We start from the raw sequence: 20,690 nt of genomic DNA on the forward strand, positions 1-20,690 counted from the left end.
GCAAGAAAAGATAAGAATGAGAGATGAGATGGAAAGAGAACACTTGAGTTGGAGAACCTCTGGGATACTCAAGAAGAAAAGAAACACCATATTTGCTTAAGCAGGTCATACACCCACTTTCAAGACTGTATCTCAAAGATACATTTGACATCTGAGCAGGTTTTTCTGAGGCTAGTAAATCCCAAGAATAAGCATCCAATACCAGACAAATAAATCTCTCATACACAAACCCAGAGGCCTTCCAGTACGTGTGCATGTACACACATGCACACACACACTTTTATATAATTTAGAAGAAACTTCTGCTGACAATTACCAAAATAACACAGCCAGCTATACAAGAGAGGAAAGAAGATATGAAAGAGAGGAGGTCTTTGAAAGAAGGTATAAAAGGAAATCACCAATGGGAAGGGCAACAAAAGATGAGGGTGGTACCAAGAGAAAGCCTCTTAATTTAATTCGATATTTACTGAATACCTACTATGCATGCAGTCCACTACAAATTTCTCAGTTCACAGAAACATCACGCTACTTATGTTTAGGGTTGGCTACTTGCCTTGAGCTAAATGAAAGCTAATTGTGCCAAAATGGATATGTATCTTAAAGCAAGGGTGCCTTTAAACTAAAGCTGGAAAAGTCTAAGACCTAAACTAGTAATAGTACAAATCAACATCATTATCATAATCATCAATAACTTCTTTCTGTTTTTAAAAGTATGCCAACTGACAAACTACATACTGTGGAAATCAACACTTGGTCATCACTGAAAGATAAAGACTAAAAAATATTAGGAAAAATTCAGTTTAAGTATATCTTCTTTCCACCAAATCTCCTCTCAAACACTGTCTAAATGACCTCCTCAACCAACTCAGGCACAAATTTCAAAAGGAGATATTAGTAATAATTATTTAAATGTTTAAATGCATTAGTAGTTGATATCATCTTTTATTTATTCTTAGAAATAAAATTATATAAATGATTTAAAAAGTAGTTGAAAACATTCTTTATCCTCTTCATATTTATTTATGGGGGAGTCTCAAATATATCTTCCTTTCTTATAATTAACACTTTATTTTTAAGATTTTATTTCTTTATTTGACAGAGAGAGACAGCCAGTGAGAGAGGGAACACAAGCAGGAGGAGTGGGAGAGGAAGAAGCAGGGTCCCAGTGGAGGAGCCTGATGCGGGGCGTGATCCCAGCGCTCTGGGATCAGGCCCGGAGCCATCCCGAGCCGAAGGCAGATGCTTAATGACTGAGCCACCCAGGTGCCCCTAATTAATGCTCTTTTTACACGGCTTTCATACCCACTGTAATTCTTTTAAAGTCATCCAGCCTGTGTGTAGTATTGTTTCTATGTTGGTTGTATTGACAATTATTATGGCATTTAACTATTATGGTATTTTAGTGTCCTTCACTATTCAAGAATGAGAATGTTTAGGGGTGCCTGGGTGGCTCAGTCATTAAGCGTCTGCCTTTCGCTCAGGGCGTGATCCCGGAGTTCTGGGGTCAAGCCCCACATCGGGCTCCTCCGCTGGGAGCCTGCTTCTTCCTCTCCCACTCCCCCTGCTTGAGTTCCCTCTCTCACTGGCTGTCTCTCTCTGTCAAATAAATAAATTAAAAAAAAAAAGAATGAGAATGTTTATTACTACCTGTCTATAATTAATACACAACGGATCATACACATAATCCAACAAATCAAATGTTCTTAAACACTGCCATAGTACTTCAAACTTTTGATCAAATTATCTTCAGTATTTCAAATTAAGAACATGAGCTAAAATGCCATTCCCCTAAATGTTCAAAAAACTTAAGTAACACAACAAGCACACAAATGAGGAGGATACTAATTAAAACAGTATCTCTAAAAGTAGCATGAATAAATAGGAATGTAATTAAATTCTTCCTTTCAAGTTCATCTCTTTAGCCAACAAAGGTGATAAAAATTTCCATCTCAACTCTTTTGAGATTTCAATAATATCAGAGCTTTATAGCCAGTATATGATTCTAAGTAACTTGCAGGATGATTTGACCACAATCAGTACCTATTGGAGTAAATCAACTAGGTCACACTTTGCCAGCTACACTAATGGGACATATATGCCCCATGTTTTACATATAGGGTCCCATTCACTCACAGTTAAATTTCTTGAAATCTAGTGTACTTGTGCTCATTGGGCATCCTTAAGTTCTGTTCTTGGTCAATTACTTTGAATGGTCAAAACTTTTTAACGCAAGTCTATTTAACAGCCTCTTTTTCTAATTTGTGTAGTAACCTCTTACTACTTCTATTGTTAATTGAATTAAAAAATCATCTAATTTTGATTGCAACTCACAATTTTTAATAGAAGTCTTCCTATCAATGCAGTTTCTTATTTAACTAATTCAAAGATCAATTTATAGACATTCTATTGATAGTTTCTAAAGGCTACTTTAAATTTATTAATGTTTTAAGGTTTTATTTATTTACTTTAGAGAAGGAAGAGAGCACATGTGGGGGAGAGGGGCAAAGAGAGATGGAGAAGCAGACTCCCTGCTGAGCAGGCAGCCTGATTGGGGGCTCAATCCCAGGACCCCAGATCATGACCTGAGCCGAAGGCAGATGCCCAACCAACTGAGCACCCAGGTGCCCCAAGGCTACTTTAACTTTAAAAAATGGATAATTGTGCTTTTCTATAAGTTTGCACTTTTTGTTTCTCCAATTTTATTATTTCAGCTAGCTCCTATTCCCAGAGATAGATACATTCATGCCACAATTTTTTTTCTTAGATTCAAACTCTATAATTCAAAATCACAGAATTTTTAGCATTAGATATATATTGTTGCACAAATCTCATGGATATCTCTTTTATGGGTAAGAGAATGGGCTTAGAAATTTAGTGATATGGTTGAAATCACGCTGTAATAGTTGAACCAGGACCAGAGGTCAACTCCCTTAAGTCCCATTAGAAGAGTTTTTGAGGTTGCAGTCCAACATGATGACATAGGAGGCTCCTGAACTCACCTCTCCCACAGACACATCGAATGAACAACCACACATGGAGCAACTCCCTCTGAAAGAAACCCAGAATCCAGCTCAGTGGCTCCTACATATCAGGCAAATGAAAAAGTATGAGCATCAAAATGGGTAGGAAACACTAAGACACACGTTCCTCATGAACCCCACCCCAGGACAGCTCCATACAACCAGTAGGGAACTCAAAATCTCTGCTTCCTCCTGTGAAGTAAAGGGGCTGGATCCCACAACTGGATCCCTAACTTTTAAGACTTCATTCTGAGAGACAGGCACCCAAAACATGTAGCTCCAAAAGCCAATTACCTGCCTTGCACCCATGAGGTCCACAAAGCTATAGTAAACTAGGAAACAGTGCTTGATGAGCTTGCTTGGGTTCACCATGGCTATCCCCTCAGAACACGGCATAAAGGCAACAAACCAAAAACCCAGGTTTTCCTTGAAGGAGGCCTATTGGCTTAAGAAAGTTTAATGAGGTTGAAATATTTATGATCATTATACAGAAGTAAACTGTATTCATACACTTAGGATAGTCAGTTTTTTTTTTATTCATAGTAAGTAGATATGTGGTAGCATCTCATTGTGGTTTTAATTTGCATTTCCCTAGTTACTACTGATGTTGAGACTACTTAAATATGCTTGTAGCCTCTAGTATAAGTTCTCTTGTAAATTGTGAAGATTCTTGGGATATTTTTAGTTAAACTGCTTCTTTTCTCATTATGAAGTTTACAGATTAAAAAAAATTTGTTCATGACTAACCTCAAACTAGAAACAAGCCAGATGTTTGTCAAAATGAGGGGATAAATGAACCCTGGTATACTCACACAATGGAATATTACTAAGCAGGAAAAAAAGGGACAAACTGCTGATTCAGGCAACAACATGGATGAATCTTAAATGCGTTGACCTGAGTGAAAACAGCCAAATCCAAATGCTATCTGATGTATGACTCCATTCATATGACAATCTAAAAAAGGCAACAGAAAGGAACAGAAAACAGGTCAGTTGTTGCTAGATATTGCAAATTGAAAGAGGGAATAATAATAGAAGGACAGTATTAAGGGGTGCAGGGGGCAACAGAACAATTCTGTATGTGTATTGTAGTGGTAGAGAGAGTACTGTATGTATTATTCATCATAATCCTTATAGCTTAATACTTTTTTTTCTATAACTTAATAATTTAAAGAGCAAGTTTTCCTGCATGCAAATTAAAAAAAAAAATTAGTAAGTCTGGAGAAGCAAGATGAAATGAAGAATGGGCTGTTCAGCTGATACAGAGTGGAAAAAACTAAAGAGAATAACACTAAATGCAAGTCATGGCCCTAAACTGGATGGTCAGGAGAACAACTGAGGAAATCCAAGAAAGTCTGTAATTTAGTTAATAGTACTATACTGATTTAATTCCTTAGTTTTGATATTTGTATCATGGTTATGAAATATGTTAATACTAGGAGAAGCTTGGTGAAAAACATACTGGAACTCTGTACTGTCTCTATCTCTCTTCTAAAAGTAAAATCATTTCAAAATAAACCATTAAAAATACATAATCAACTTTTCTGATAGAGTTTGATTCTAGAAAATCTTCCCCCCTTATATAAATTATTTTTCAACAAACATTTGTTTTGTTACAGCCATGAAGCAGTGTCCAGAATCTACACTTCCATACACATATTTAATTATTTGGAAATATCCACAAACTATCAGAAAAGGATTCTTCTACTTTTGTCAAGTGTGAATTATGGTTTTTCAGAAAAAGGTAATTTAAGAGGTTTTCATAACGTTTAAAATATTTTCTATGATTTTTCATACAAATTTATAAGCATATATTTCAGATAACATAATGTATGCAACTCACTCTTATTGAAGCATTAACTACCTACTTTGAGTTTGCACTCATCACATTTATTTCTCCTCATGTATATATTCTTGACATGAATTTGCTTTTGAGAAGAAACTTAGTTGGTTCAGATGACTTCTGCTAATTTGCAAAACCAGCCCTAATTATGTGCACTATATCAGAGGCGGATTATTTCATCTTGAAAGATGAAGTTTTTCCTCCAACCTAATAGACAAGTGAGAATGTTTCTATATGAAAACCAACAAGTTTCTTGAGGAAATAGAAGTTGTGTGTAGGAACTATTTATCTCTTTAGCAAGCTGAAAAGTAGTCACAAATTTACTGCCCTGGTCTTAACATGATTGACAATTTTGGCAGTATCCTTAAGTACTTCTCTTAAATTCATGTGTGATGCTGTGGCAAATGCTTTCTCTCTATACTAAAATGAATTATTTTCCATCACTTCTTTTAACATTTGAATTTTAACCTTCTATTTTTTTCAGTACTGGTTAAAGATGGTTCAACAAAGAGAAAGGACAAAATAAAAAAAGCCAGGTCATAATGTAAATTTGAATTCAAAATTTTAGGTAATTATTAACAATGTTAATAACTGACATTACTTTCTACCAAACATTAAGCAGCTAGTTGGTCTTCTACACAAATTATCTCAATCATGCTTCATAACAACCATCTCAGGTAGGTTCCATAATTACTTTCACCCTACAAATTGGAAATTCAAAGCATGAGATATTACATAATTTGGCACAGGGTACATAGATGAAGAAAGCAGAACTTCAGTTCCGAGCCAGGGATTTATGTTCTCACATACTATAATTTCCACTTTATACTAAAGAACTGCCAACTATTAGAATAAGTTGGTGAATTACTAAAAAAAAAATTTAATGATGTGCACAGAAAGTAACATTTTATTTTGTTATTATAATTGTTATAATACACAAGTGATAATTAACATGATATATTATAATAATACATCTGAAAATATGTGCTCATCACCTATGCTGTTATTTCAGATATCACTAGATGTTTACATACCATCTTTGAGAAATAGATTTGTCGGCACTGTGGATAAAAAGAAATATTTGAACATGCTGTAACTGGATTAAAGTTTTACTTTGTGGAAAATGAATTGGTGGTATTTTACAGAAGGATTAAAAGGGAGAAAGAATAGGAAATGACTGACCAATTAGTAAGCCAACGAAGGATTCCAACAGGGACTGACAAAAGGCAGAAGACAGAATGATAAGGCTGAATGGATGCAGAGGACATGGATAATGAAGAATGTATGTAACTCTGGACTGAAGTATGAGGGGAGACGGCAGTGAAATTATGATGCCCAGAATGATAGTGAAATACCAAGCCTAGAATAAGGAAAGGATGTTACCTCTAGCAAATATAGAGTCCATTTGAGATATCCAGGCTTATATGATGAAACATTTGGTGACTAGCTGAGTTGCTATGCATCAGAAAGAAAGCAGGTAATAATGTAGTCCTGAGACAGTGATTTGGTAGCTCTTCACACAGAGGTCAAACTGTATTTAAAAAAAAATATATATATATATATATATATATATATATATATATTCTGACAGTTGTTAAAAACAAGTCTTTATTTAAGACTATTGCAAAAAAGGAGACAGGTTGAATTTGCTTCTTAATATAGCAAAGATAGCTGGGGATTTATAGCCAGAGGGCAAACTGAGGAGGTCTGTGGATAGACAATTAGGAGGAGGAACTTGATTAGATATCAAGGAGAAAAGGATTCTTGCTAAACTGGCTTAACATGATTCTTGCCAAAGGCAGGCCAAGGACTTAGACAGCAAGGGCAGGGGATGAAGAACTTGATCAGATACCAAGAGTAGGGGATTCTTCCTAAACTTACTAGGCAGGATTCTTTCCTAAGGCTGACCCCTGCAGGCCAAGGACAGGGCAGCAGGCCAAGGTTCAGGCCCTGGTAAGAAGAGCGCTCAAAGGAGCCTAACGAGGTTTGGTCAAGAAAAGAATCTATCAATATTTGAAGCCTTCGGAATGGATGAGACTGCTAAGGAAGATCATGTGCAGACAAAAATAAAGAAATTAAGGAGTTGAAAAAAAGGAATATAGATGAGAAATGTAATGATTACATACATTAGTAAAAAAAATGTAGGCATAAAGTATTAGGTTTGGGGGGTAAAACAAGAGACTGACAGTCGTGAATACTAAAGGAAAAATAAGGGAATGGTCAGTAGTACAAATTAATGAAAAAGGGTTAGAACATCCCAATAAAATCATGAAGAAAAACAACAAAGCCCAATTCAATCTGAGTTCTTGAAACTTCTAGAGAAATAAATGGTTGTTTTACAAATGCTATATTGAGAAACTGATTTGTGTATATCTCAGTGACAGATACCAGACAATAAAATTTCTAATCCTGATACTGTTATAATCAAGACCCTCGGAAATTTCTTACATTTTCTCTTTCCTTCTGTCCCTCTTACATCCTCAATTGTAGATATATTTTCTATTTTTATGCTGTTTTCTCTGCCAGGATGATTGTAGTTTCCCACCCTCACTCATATTCTCCCAGTGAGCTCCTACTCATCCTTTGAAATTCAAATCAAATATTAGGTGTTTTTTTGGTGACAGTTGTCTTATTCCTTTATATAATATTAGTCATTTCCAGTTTACCACCTAAACAATTGCATATGACATTGCTCACATTTCAACTTTTATATTTTTATTTATTGAATTTCCTGAATGTCCTACTGCTATGAATTCTTCAAGGACTCAGGCACATACTTCATTTGTCATTCTACCACAAATAGAGAAGACAATTTGGATCAAAGCAGATACTCACTGAGTAATTCCTGAATAAATAATATTGAAGACCAAAGTATGAAATAAAGGATGATGGGTATCCCCCTTGCCTTAGTAATGGTCATTCTGGAAAAAAGAGATGCTGATTGCCTGTGTTTTGCATAGAGGCATAAGACTTTCTTAAACCATTAAGTTGCTGGACAAATAGTAAAGGCTGGGTAACTAAGGGAATGAGAACTTAGGACACATAACCATTAAACAATGAATTCCAATTATCCACAGAGCACTAAATTTCATTTGCAGGTGTTAACTTATTCACATCATACACGAAGCCATATCTCTTCTCACACAGGTAGGTCAAATTTAGCATAATTTATTCAGAATTGACGACTCAAGTAATAAGATATTTGGAGAAAGTGTGCATCTTCGGGATATATGTATGTATAAGCATTGTGAAATTTAAATTTTAGATTTATAGTGACTTTATTTTTATGGTTCAATATTTATTAACAAGTTTCAATTTATTATGAAAAAGAATATTCATCCAAAAGTGACCAAGGTTGATTTAGACATTGTTATAAGAGGTGATGAAGATTCCACCATCTCCTGGCTCCAGAATATAAACATTAAATATAGGTGAGCATGCCTGGTTTGCTGTATCATCATATTACCTAGAAACTTTACTCTCTGAAGACACTAAAAATTTTATTAGAGATGATTTGAAAATTAATTACCCAGGATGGATTAAATATATTTATTTTCATTAAATTGTGTATAGGTACACAAATTATAAATTATACACTTATAGCAATAATGTTATTATCTGGCAATCTCTTCTCAGTACAGTCAAACCCTGAACTGAGAATGACTCCTTTTTCCCTTTGCCACATTCTTGCTTCTCACTAAGCCCCGCTACACTATTAAATCTCATGAAATCATTGCCCAATACCTTCCCACTATGGATTGCATATTTCCTAAATAAAGAGGTTTTGCATGTTTTGTACAGTTCTATATCCCCAGTTTGTAGATTATTGCTTTGCCAACACTAGCTTCTCAATAGATATCCTACCAATAAATATTTATTAGTTTCTATCTTATATTTGTTTATGGTTCATCAGTTTAGATTGACTTTCTGTGTATCAGTATTGATAAAATAATTATAATGAATTCCCATTCCTCTCAAATTATTCAATGGGAGGTATTTAAAATAATATGTCATGAACCTATTGCTATATTTCTCCCCCTTTTTACCAGCGTAGATACTGATAAAAATTCAGGAACTGTCTTGGGTGATGTTCAAGTGAGAACAAGTTCTATCAAATCTCTGCAGAATACCTTCCCCGAGGTCTTTTTCGAGAGACACTCCATGTATCACCCAGCTCTAGCTGGAAGACAAAAAATCCTAAAGGCCTTCCCCTACTCCTCAAAAGTCTTTTTATTAGAGTGTTTCCCCTGCCTCACTATTGAAATCCACTTCCACCTATTTTTTGCTGCTATAGAACAGCTTAAGAGCTGTGAATCCCTGGCTTGCTAGGGTTTTCATACTGAACTGGGCCGCGCTTTTCACTTTTCTGAGCATGATCTCTTACTCTTCAGAATCCTGTTATCTTAATACAGTGTTCTCAACATGTCCATCTGCAAATGCTTCTTGGTCTTGGTCTATTGTTTTTCTCTCTCTCTCTCTCTCTTTTTATTTTTTCCCCTACAAGTGCTGGATAATCTCCTGCAAGTCAGAAGTATTTTTCCTGTCCTCCCAAAACATGAATTGATCACTTTGGAATCCAAAATTTAAGTTCTCTTGCCTTAGGATGGCATTAGCAGGTTTTGTTTGCAATACTGGAAACAAACATTGCTTCATTACCAATGACACGACCATCTCATCTTTCCCTGGTTTTGATGGGAAAGGATAGCTGGTCCAAAGGAGATAAGGGCTCATGTATCTGGAGAAGGCATAAATGGAACACTCCAGGAAAAAGTGAGCTTCCCTGAGAAGAGGGCATAATGTTAGCTTGTAAGGTGCAGTGTTGGCAAGAGTGATGGGGATTACTTGAGTGTAGCTCTGCTACTACTATTTGTGCATGAGGCGAGGGTACACGCAGGAGGCGGGATTCCTATCCACGTGCTGGAGTAAAATAAGACCCTGAATATAGTGCCTAGAAACCCTGAATAAATTTCCCCATACCCTAGCTTGGCAGGAAGTAAATCATCCACTTCCCTCAAATCACCTTCAAACATCTAAATATTGACCTATATGAATTGAAATTGGAGAGCAGTTCCTAAACATGTGAAACTGCTTAATCTTTCTGGAGCTGGTGCAACCCCAATAAAAAGTAAAACTGTCCTTGGTATCCCTTCTGTTTCCCAAATGTCCTCAACCTCATTATCTGCTACTCTGCCTGACAATTATAAGCTTAGTGTTGGATCTACTTAATTTAGGAAAATGTGGCATTCTTGCTGAATGCTTTGGGGCACTTTCATAACTTTCACACTCATTTTTGGGGGGAGGTCTCTATTAACTTGCAAATTGTCGTGCTTCGCTTTTACTTATGTTATCTATTTTTTATGTGTTAACATCATCTTTGTTTTATATGTTCACAAGCTTTCATAAACTTGTAGAAATACTCTTTGCTAACCCATATTGCCGCCTGGCTCCTGGTCAGACATTAGCGTAACTCAATTACTAACAGGTAGGCATGCTAATCTTTAAGACTGAGGTCCATTCTAATATTGTAATAATATTTTACTGTAATCTATTATGTTAATTTGATTCTGAATTATAACTTACGACTGCTATTAAAATTTGGATTATAGCAGATTCCAATTTGGTAGTGTTACCTACTTCTTCACACCTCTCTGTCTCACTGAGTTGTATCTCTTTGCCCTCGAGGGTCCAGCTTACAACTCACTGAGGTAACCCTGAGAAAGTCCTATTATCTGTTTGAAGAAGAAAGTAAGGAATCAAAAGAGAGAAAGGAGACATCCTGGAACGGGTAGGGTAGGTGTCCATATACAGAATTTGTATCAAAAATCAGGGAAAGAAACTATATCTAATAAGCTTTGAAGCACAATAGCTATTCAAACAGGTACACTCATATTTTATTACAGTTTAATGGAGCTGAGAAGGCTGAATTATGACAAGATAGCAATAGTCTTTCACAATGATTGTTGTATAAAGAGCAATGACATGTCAAGTGGATCAAAAATAACTGTGTGGATCCACTGAAATCAAAATTCTGTGTGTGTGTGTGTGTGTGCACACATGCGCTGAAATAGATTTGACACATAAAAACCTTCACAAAGGAGAATAAGAAAGTTTGACAAAAATAAGAAAGTACTGGTAAAAATATTTAAAGGAATTAGAATAGAAAAAGGAAATTAATAGAAAAATGCTGAAATCCCAAACCAGTAATGTACCAATGTTAGATTCTTAGTACCGCTGAGAAATGTGCTGTAGTAATATACGATGATAGTATTAGAGGGAAATTTAACAGTGTTAAAGGTATACAGGAACTCTCTACTATCTTTGCAACTTTTCTATAAACCTAAATTTTTCCAAAATAAAAAAAATTTTTTTAAATAAAATGTAAACATGTGAAGAACAGAAAGTGAAAATATTTTTACAAAAATAGGATAGGAAAAAATCTGAAAATCTCCCCAAAAATTATAAGAATATTTGATGAGAAAAGCAATAGGAAGCAGATGCCACCTCCAGGTCTTTTGGTGATGTTTCTTTGGTTTCCATAAGACGCAGACCAGCCAGAGGCATGGGTTACAGTTATAGTGGTTTCTTGTGGAAGTAACAGGAAGTGAGAAGGGAGTGAGTAGGCTCCACTTAGCTTTCTTACAGAGCTGTTCTACATAAGTGCTGTCCATGAGAGATGGAAACAATGGGAATGGGACGCCTGGGTGGCTCAACTGGTTAAGTGTCTGCCTTCGGCTCAGGGCTCAGGTCATGACCCCGGGTCCTGGATCAAGTCCTGCATCAGGCTCCCCGCTGAGCAGGGAGCCTGCTTCTCCCTCTGCCTGCTGCTCCCCCTGCTTCTGCTCTCTCTCTCTGACAAATAAATTAAATCTTTTTTTAAAAAAAGAAAGAAACAAAAAGAAGAGAAACAGTGGGAGCGACTGTTCAAATGCAAAGTGAGATAGTTATAAGCTCTGCTGGCAATACCTATTTTCTAAAGCTCTGTGAAGCTCTAGAATAGGGCCTGTGCTACTGCTGTGTGTGTGTCCAACACTCCCAACACTCTGGAGGATGTGTGTCCTTTCCTCTAGCCATCTGCTGCCTTTGTTCAACTGTGTGGGTACATTAGGATATAAGTTAGCCCAACCAAATTTTCCTCAGGAGATGGCTGGTTACATCAAGTATGATACATCCATACAGGGAATTCTATATAATAACTTGCTAAAAACAGAGATGCAAGTTGATATCTATCGACACGGAGAAATCACAGCACTTAATCCCAACACTTTACTTAGGGAAAAATACAGATTACAAAAGACTTGTATAGTATATGTGTATGTATGAGTCTGTCTATCTCTATCGATCTATCTAAAAAAAACCCTGGATTTACTCTACAATGTTAATAGCATTTATTTCCAAATTAATGGTGAGTTTGAACTTTCATTGCTATAGTATTGCACAAGTTTTTACAAAGGACATACCACTTCAGTATCAAGAAAGAATCAACTATTTAAGAAAAAAAAATGACATATATTTACAAGGCAAAGAAATGAGCTACTAGAATTTCAGTTCTGTCTTTTTCAGAGAGAAGTTTCGTGTTCCAAAACTGCAGGGCACTCGTGAGTTGTGCTAACTATGTCTAGACACAGGAAAGCGTATACATAAGAGCATCTGCTTGTGAATTACTTACATGAAGAGATAACAGACACAGTGCTCATTACGCAAAATAATATAAAACTACTTTGTGTCAATAGCGCTTCGCACTGCCATAGAGAGGGCACATGCTGGTCATTAGCACTGGCCCCTCTTGAGATGACATTGAAAGCCACAATCTATTATACTTAGGCAGGGACTTTCTTGGATTATGCTGTGGTTCAAGAAAATGGAGGAAGTCTCTGTGCTTACCCCACATTGACAAATGTGCACTGATGACACCAACCATACTGAGAAGAGTGGAACACTGGACTTAGTACTAAGGAAGATTTACCATGGTAAATACTACTCAATTCATGTTCCTGTAGGTCCCCTTTACTCTCCAGATGTTGGGATCCCAAAATCCTCACTTCTATGGCAAATAGTGGGATCCAAGCTGTAGAGAGAAGTTGAACAGCTGAGAGAAACCCTATTATAACTTCTTTAATTTTTTTTTTTACTGGAAGCTTCTCAAACTCAAAAGATCTAAAGTAGACTTATTTCCTTCACTGTACATAAGCAGCCACCACACAAAATGCTACACATAAAGCCTTACTGTTCAGCCAATAGTTATTTTTCCTAAAGCAATACCAGTGAGATTGCCAACAAGTACAAACTCGATCAAGGTTTTTATCTCACTCTTGGTTGATTTATAAGAAAATAAATAAAACTGGTAAACACAAATACATTTAAATGCTCAAAATAAACACAAGCAAAGTAAGGCAGAGCCAAGGATGTATTATGTCTTTTGTAGATAAAGTGTTACACTTTTTAATTGTGTTACATACAGATGGTATGATTACACAAATAACTATTGTCTTGCATCCCGCTAGCTATCAGCACAGTGAGTAAAAGCTGTTTGATAGCAGTTAACAAAATATATCAAACACATCATATCAAAGTACTCATCCTTTTGACCAGATAATTGCACTTCTGGAAATTGTGCCTTAAGTAATTGATCAAAAATAAGAATGTTTTTAACATGCAAAATGTTTTGTTTCTTTTGGTAAAAAAAAATTAAATCATCTTCACACCTATCAATAGGGGGATGACTTTGTAATTATTATTGTTAGTAATGCTAGTATTATTATTAATCTTGTATAAAAATTGGCAGGTAATTTCTTATATTTATATAAAATGTAAAGAACCAAAAATAGCCAAGACAATACCAAGGAAGAAAAAAAAATATGGAACTTAACCAACAGTTATCAAAGCTTATTTTAAAATATAGTAATAAAGACAGTATGCCTTAGCACAAGCATTAATAAACAAACCAATAGAATAAAAGTCCCAAAACAGACCCATGTATATCCACCAAAGGGCATTGACAAATGCGCTCTGCACTGAAGTAAGAGAACAGTCTGTTGAATAAATGTGTTGAGTCAGCTGGCTAACCATATGTAACCGAATGAATCCTAAATCCTGCCTTCTACCATTCAAAAACATATATTCCAAATGAAGTAGAATTCTAAATGAGACAGACAAAAAAATAAAGCTTCTAGGAGTGAAATAAAATATCTTTATGACCCCCATGTAGACAAAGATTTTTCAAAAAGCACTAAGCATAAAGGGAAAAAAATTATGAATTGAACTAAATCCAACTTCATGGATTATTTTATTCAGGTGCCTCAATAAAAGAATAAAAAGACAAGCCACACTATGAGATCAGATACTTCTAATACATATAATAACTGACCAGTATCAATAAGAAATGTCTAAATATCACTAATTAGCTTTCCACGCAGAAAGCTCTCTTGCAAACATAGTGAATGTTCCTAAAACCTGCTGGACTATCCACAGGAAGTGTGGCAAGCACCAACCACACAAAGTGACAGAATACAAGAAAGGCAAAGATTCTATTTATGCCCAGGGAAAGTGGCATTATGACAGGAAGCAGAGTAGCTATGGTGGGCAGACTAAGCCGATCTTTCAGAAAAAGGCTAAAATACAGAGAAGATTGTGCTGAGGCTTGAATGTGTTGAGCCCAATTATAGATGTAGGAGAATGCTGGCTATTAAGAGATGCAAGCATTTTGAGCTAGGAAGAGATAAGAAGAGAATGGGTGAAATGAACCAGTTCTAAGCTTCATATACTGTTATACTATGAAGGCAATAAAATCTTGAGGTTATGTTCACTTCAAAATAAACAAATAAATATCAATGAAGGGAAAATGGTTAAAAGAATTAAATGCACATTTTGTAAAACAGGAAAATCAAATGTCTAACTTATAAAAATTGCCTCATCATCATTACTCAATAGGGAAATGCACATTAAAATCACAATAAAACATTACCACGCAACTACCAGAAGAGTTACAATTTTTAGTCAGTGTTTTTGATAATCATATGAAGTAACTATAATTATCATATAATTCTTCTGGTTTCCAGTTTTACTGAAGTATGATTAACAAATTATATATATATATATATATATTTAAAGAGTACAACATGATGTTTTTGTATATGCATACATTGTGAAATGATTATCACCATCAAGCTAATTAACATAGCCACTGGAAGCAACGTTCTGCTATTATGGTTTTAGATTTTTTTTAAAGATTTTATTAATTTATTTGAGAGAGAGTGAGTGAGAACACACGGAGCAGGGAGCCCAACACGGGACTCAATCCCAGGACCCCGGGATCATGACCTGAGCCAAAGGCAGACGCTTAACTGACTGAGCCACCCAGGTGCCCCTCCTGTTTTAGATTTTAACATTCTTAGAGTTTGACCTTTTTTAGACTCCACATATAAGTGATATCATGTAGTATTTTTCTTTCTGTGTCTGGGTTATTTCACTTACCATGTCTTCTAGGTTCATCCATGTTGTTACAAATCTGAATCTAACATGACTTGAAAAAAATCATTCACCACAATCAAGTAGGATGCAAATGTGGTTCAATATTTGCAAATTGATCAATGTGATACATCACATTAACAAGAGAAAGGATAAAAACCTATGATCATTTCAATAGATACAGGAAAAGCTTTTGACAAAGTACAACATTCATTCATGCTAAAAACCCTCAACAAAGATTTAGAGGGAACACACCTAAACATAATAAAGGCCATATATTAAAAACCCACAGCTAACTTCATACTCAGCAGTGAAAAACTGAAGAAATCAAGAATAAGACAAGGATGTCTGCTCTCACCAACTTTATTCAACATAGTACTGGAAGTCCTGGCCACAGCAGTCAGAGAAGAAGGAGGAATAAAAGCCATCCAAATTAGTAAGGAAGAAGTAAAAGTTTCACTATTTGAAGATGACATGATGCTCCATATAGAAAACCCTAAAGACTCCACCAAAAAACTATTAGAACTGATAAATGAATTCAGTAAGGTGGCAGGATATAAAACCCATATACAGAAATCTGTTGCATTTCTATACAGTAATAATAAAGTGGCAGAAATAGAAATTAAAATTACACCAAAAATAGGGGTGCCTGGGTGGCACAGCGGTTAAGCGTCTGCCTTCGGCTCAGGGCGTGATCCCGGCATTATGGGATCGAGCCCCACATCAGGCTTTTCCGCTATGAGCCTGCTTCTTCCTCTCCCACTCCCCCTGCTTGTGTTCCCTCTCTCACTGGCTGTCTCTCTGTCAAATAAATAAATAAAATCTTTAAAAATAAATAAATAAATAAAATTACACCAAAAATAATACAATACTTAGGAATAAACTCAACCAGTGAGGTGAAAGACCTGTACTCTGAAAACTATAAAACATTGATAAAAGAAATTGAAGACCACACAAACGAGTGGAAAAATATTCCACGCTCATGGATTAGAAAAACAAATATCATAGGGGCACTTGAGTGGCTCAGTAGTTAAGTGGCCAACACTTGATTTCCACTCATGACATGATTGCAGGGTCCTGGGATTAAGCACTGCATCAGACTCCACACTCAGTAGGGAGTCTGCTTAAGGATTCTCTCTCTCCCTCTCTCCCTGCACCCCCCCATTCTCTCTCTAAAATAAATAAACCTTTAAGAATAACGAACAGATATCATTAAAATTTCCATACTACCCAAAGCAATCTACAGATTTAATGCAACCTTAATGAAAATTCCAACAACATTCTTCATAGAAGTAGAACAAATAATCCTAAAATTTGTATGGAACCACAAAACACCCTGGGTATCCAAAGCAAATTTGAAAAAGAGCAAAACAGGAGGAATCACGATCCCAGATTTCAAGGTATTGGACAAAGCTGTAGTAATCAAACAGTATGGTACTGGCACAAAAACAGACACACAGATCAATGGACAGGGACAGAGCCAAAAAATAAACCCATGATACATGGTCAATTAATCTTCAAAAAAGGAGACAGGAATATGCAATGGGAAAGAGGCAGCCTCTTCCACAAATGGTGTTGGGAAAACTGGACAGCTGCATGCAAAAGAATGAAACTGGGCCACTCTCTTTCTTACACCATTTACAAAAATAATCTCAAAATGGATTAAAGACCCAAATGTGAGATATAAAACCATGAAAATCCTACAGTAATTTCTTTGACATTGGCCTTAGCAACATTTTTCTATATAGGTCTCCCAAGACAAGGGAAACAAAAGCAAAAATGAACTCTTGGGACTAATCAAAATAAAAAGCTTCTGCACAGCAAAGGAAAAAAATCAACTGAACTAAAAGCCTGCTGAATGGGAGAAGATATTTGGAATGACATGTCTGATAAAGGGTTAGTATCTAAACTATATTAAGAACTTACACAACTCAACATTAAAACAACAAGTAATCCAAATTAAATAGGCAGAACACATGAGCAGAGACTTTTCCAAAGAAGATATGCAGATGGTGAACAGACACATGAAAAGATGCTCAACATCACTCATCATCAGGGAAATGCAAATCAAAACCACAATGAGGTATCATCTCACACCTGTCATAATGCCTAAAATCAAAAACACAAGAAACAACAAGTTTTGGCGAGGATGTGGAGAACAAGGAATCTCCATGCTGTGTTGGTGGGAGTGTAAATTGGTGCAATCAGTGTGGACAACAGCATGGAGGTTCTTCAAAAAATTAAAAGTAGAATTACCATAATAGCCAGTAATTCCACTTCTGGGTATTTACACAAATAATACAAAACACTAATTCAGAGAGATATGTACACCCCTATGTTTATTGCAGCATTATTTCAAACAGCCAAATTATGGAAGCAGCCCAAGTGTCCACTGGCAGATGAATGGATGAGGAAGAGATGGTATATATACACAATAAAATATTACTCGGCCATAAGAAAAGAATGAAATCTTGCCATCTGCAACAACAAAGGTGGATCTAGAGGGTATTATGCTAAATGAAGTAAGTCAATCAGAGAAAGACAAATACCGTATGATTTCACTCATATGTGGAATTTAAGAAACAAAACAAATGAACAAAGGAAAAAAGAGACAAACCAAGAAACAGACTTTTAACTACAGAGAGCAAACTGATAGTCCTCAGAGGGAAGGTGGGCAATAGGTGAAGGAGATTAAAGAGTACACATATCATGATGAGCACTGAATAATGTACAGAATTGTTGAATCACTGTATTGTACACCTGCAACTAATAACACTGTAGGTTAACTATAGTGAAATTAAAGGTATAAAAAAAGGTAAGAGAAGTCATTCCATGTGTGTTATATAATCTTTCTTTTTCCTTAAAAATACAAGCAAACCTCATTTTATTGCTCCCAGTTTTATTGTGCTTCACAGATACTGTGTTTCTTAGAAGGTTTGTGGAAACTCTATTTTGAGTAAATCTATTGGTGACAGCTTTCCAATGGCCTTTGCTCACTTCCTGTCTCTGTGTCACATTTTGGTAATTCTTGCAATATTTCAATCACTATTATTATTATTATTATTATTATTATTATTATTATTATTTTATTATTATTCTTATATTTGTCCCAGTGATCAGTGACTATAGTTTACTGAAAGCTCAGATAATGGTTAGCATTTTTTGTAATAAAGGATTCTTAATTAAGATGTGTCTTTATTCTTAGACATAATTCTACTGCACATTTAACAGACTACAATATAGCACTAAAATAACTTTTACGTGCACTGGAAAAACAAAAAAATTCATCGGGTTCACTTTATTACAATAGTCATTTCATTGCTGTGTTCTGGAACCAAACCTGCACTATCTATAAGGTTTGCCTACAGTACAAGACATGGGATACCCTAAGGAAAGGCCTTCTAAATTTTTCCTAAGATTAATAGTGATTCAAATTTTCTTTTGCATATATGGGAAATCTGCAAAAACCTAAGTTCCCAGAAAGACTGCTGGGCATTCTCATTTTCTAACTTTTTCTACCTCCCCACAGATCCTATGAATATAGCTTTTTTTTTCTTTCTCTTAAATCTATTGCTATTTATATTTCCCCCTCAGAAAAGTTTACAGAGTGAGGCACAGTTTCTCTTAGTACGCCTCTACTTTTATAGCCTTAAAATACATTTCTACTTGAAATTTCTGTTTGAAATTTATTTTGTTAGTCACTATAGAAAAACAGGGGTAAAAAATAACAAACTTAGGTAAATTATAAAGGTTCCTATGTTCTTATATTATCTGAAACTTTCCTTAGGGTGTTATCCTCGACCTCCTTGATTGGTGGTATGTGCAGCCTTCATTGGCTTCTTACTCTTCACTTTTATTAATGAGATCACCACGCTCCAACAAGTGCAAGCTGCACAGAAAGGTCTGGAGGAAGAGTTGCCATAGAGAGAGAGACAAGGCAGCAGCAAGGCAACAGACATGTAAGCGAAGAAGCCACCTTGGGTTGGCTTGCCCATCCTGTACCCATGAGAGAACTGCCCTCCCAAAACTGTTCTAATCTCCTGATCCACAAATTCATGAGGAAAATAAAAGATTGTTTTAAGCCACTAGGTTGAGGGAGAGATTTTGCACAGATATAGAAAATGAGAACAAGGTGATTACTAATCTCTTGGTACATCAACTTCCTCTACTGTAATATGACTATGGATAATAATACCTATCTCATAAGGTTATTGTGTTCATTACACAGGATTTATAATGCCATACATATTGAGGTGGGAACAAAAAAAATCTGGGAGATTGAAAAAATGTGTTATATATACTGACTGTAAGTGTGTGATAATTTTGTTGCCATATAATTAGCATCCCACTGAAAAGAGTGATATCCTCAGTGGTGTGATAACGGATGAAATCATAATATAAACGTATCCACACTGACAGTCTACTGTAATTAACTTTGGAATTTCAGGCATTTCCAGTCTGGTGAACATCATTATGTGTGGTAAGCAATGGCTCTTCTGATTTTGTTTTAAAATATTTGCAGGATGAAAAGGTGAATCCAACTTGGCTTAGTAATGAAATAAATTTTCAGAATCATCTTAATATTTTTAATTTATAAATTGCCTTAATATTTTTAATTATTTTGTTTTTGCCAGAGTTAAATACCTCTGAGAAATCTTCCTAATTTGTTTGCTACTTCAAGTCATTCATCCCTAATAACATGAGGGCATTAGAGACATAAACAAAAATTTCATATAAATCAACCACCTGACTAAGGAATTAAATAGCTGTGGGAAACATAAAACTAAATATAACCCAAGTAGGAAAACAACTCATTCTGGTTGGTAAAGACAAAGAAAAGTCATTTTAAAAAATATTAGTAACAGAAATATATTTTTATTAGTGCTTTTTCAACTTTATAGTAGTTTAAGTAGTAGCAGTAAAATATGGAAAATGTTTCTATCCCTTATAAGGCTTTTAAGTATCTTACTTCAATTTTGTTTTTCCTACTTGACATATAGATAAAAGAAGAAAAGCACTTTAAATGGGAGGATTGGTAGGATCAGAACAAAAAACTAAGGTCCTTTTGTCCTTTTATTTTGTTTTACTTTTTTTTTTTTTGCAAAAGAATCTAGGCAGAGTTAAGTGACTATTTCAAAATGGGAGAAAATTACATAAGATATTTAAAAACAAGTAATGTGTAATATCATAGTACCAAAACCAAACTGGAGTTAAGAATGTCTTCAGATGGCTATATTGATTACGACTTCATGTTCAATGTGGTTCAGTGTGGTTGAATACAGAACGGTTAACAATGATTTCAAAATCTGTAAAGTATTCTATCTGTATTTTTATTTATCTGAAAAATTTTTCCATAGTGG

General features: G+C 35.3%; 2 pseudogenes; one reads left to right on the forward strand and one right to left on the reverse strand.

Moving 5' to 3' along the window:
* LOC109489723 overlaps window positions 1–12,560 on the reverse strand; it is a 34,318-nt pseudogene extending 21,758 nt beyond the window's left edge.
* Window positions 12,561–12,760: 200 nt separating this feature from the next.
* LOC109489721 lies at window positions 12,761–14,616 on the forward strand (annotated as a pseudogene).
* Window positions 14,617–20,690: the final 6,074 nt, after the last annotated feature.

Source organism: Ailuropoda melanoleuca, chromosome 7, assembly GCF_002007445.2.
Source record: "Ailuropoda melanoleuca isolate Jingjing chromosome 7, ASM200744v2, whole genome shotgun sequence".
In the NCBI taxonomy this organism is placed as follows: domain Eukaryota; kingdom Metazoa; phylum Chordata; class Mammalia; order Carnivora; family Ursidae; genus Ailuropoda; species Ailuropoda melanoleuca.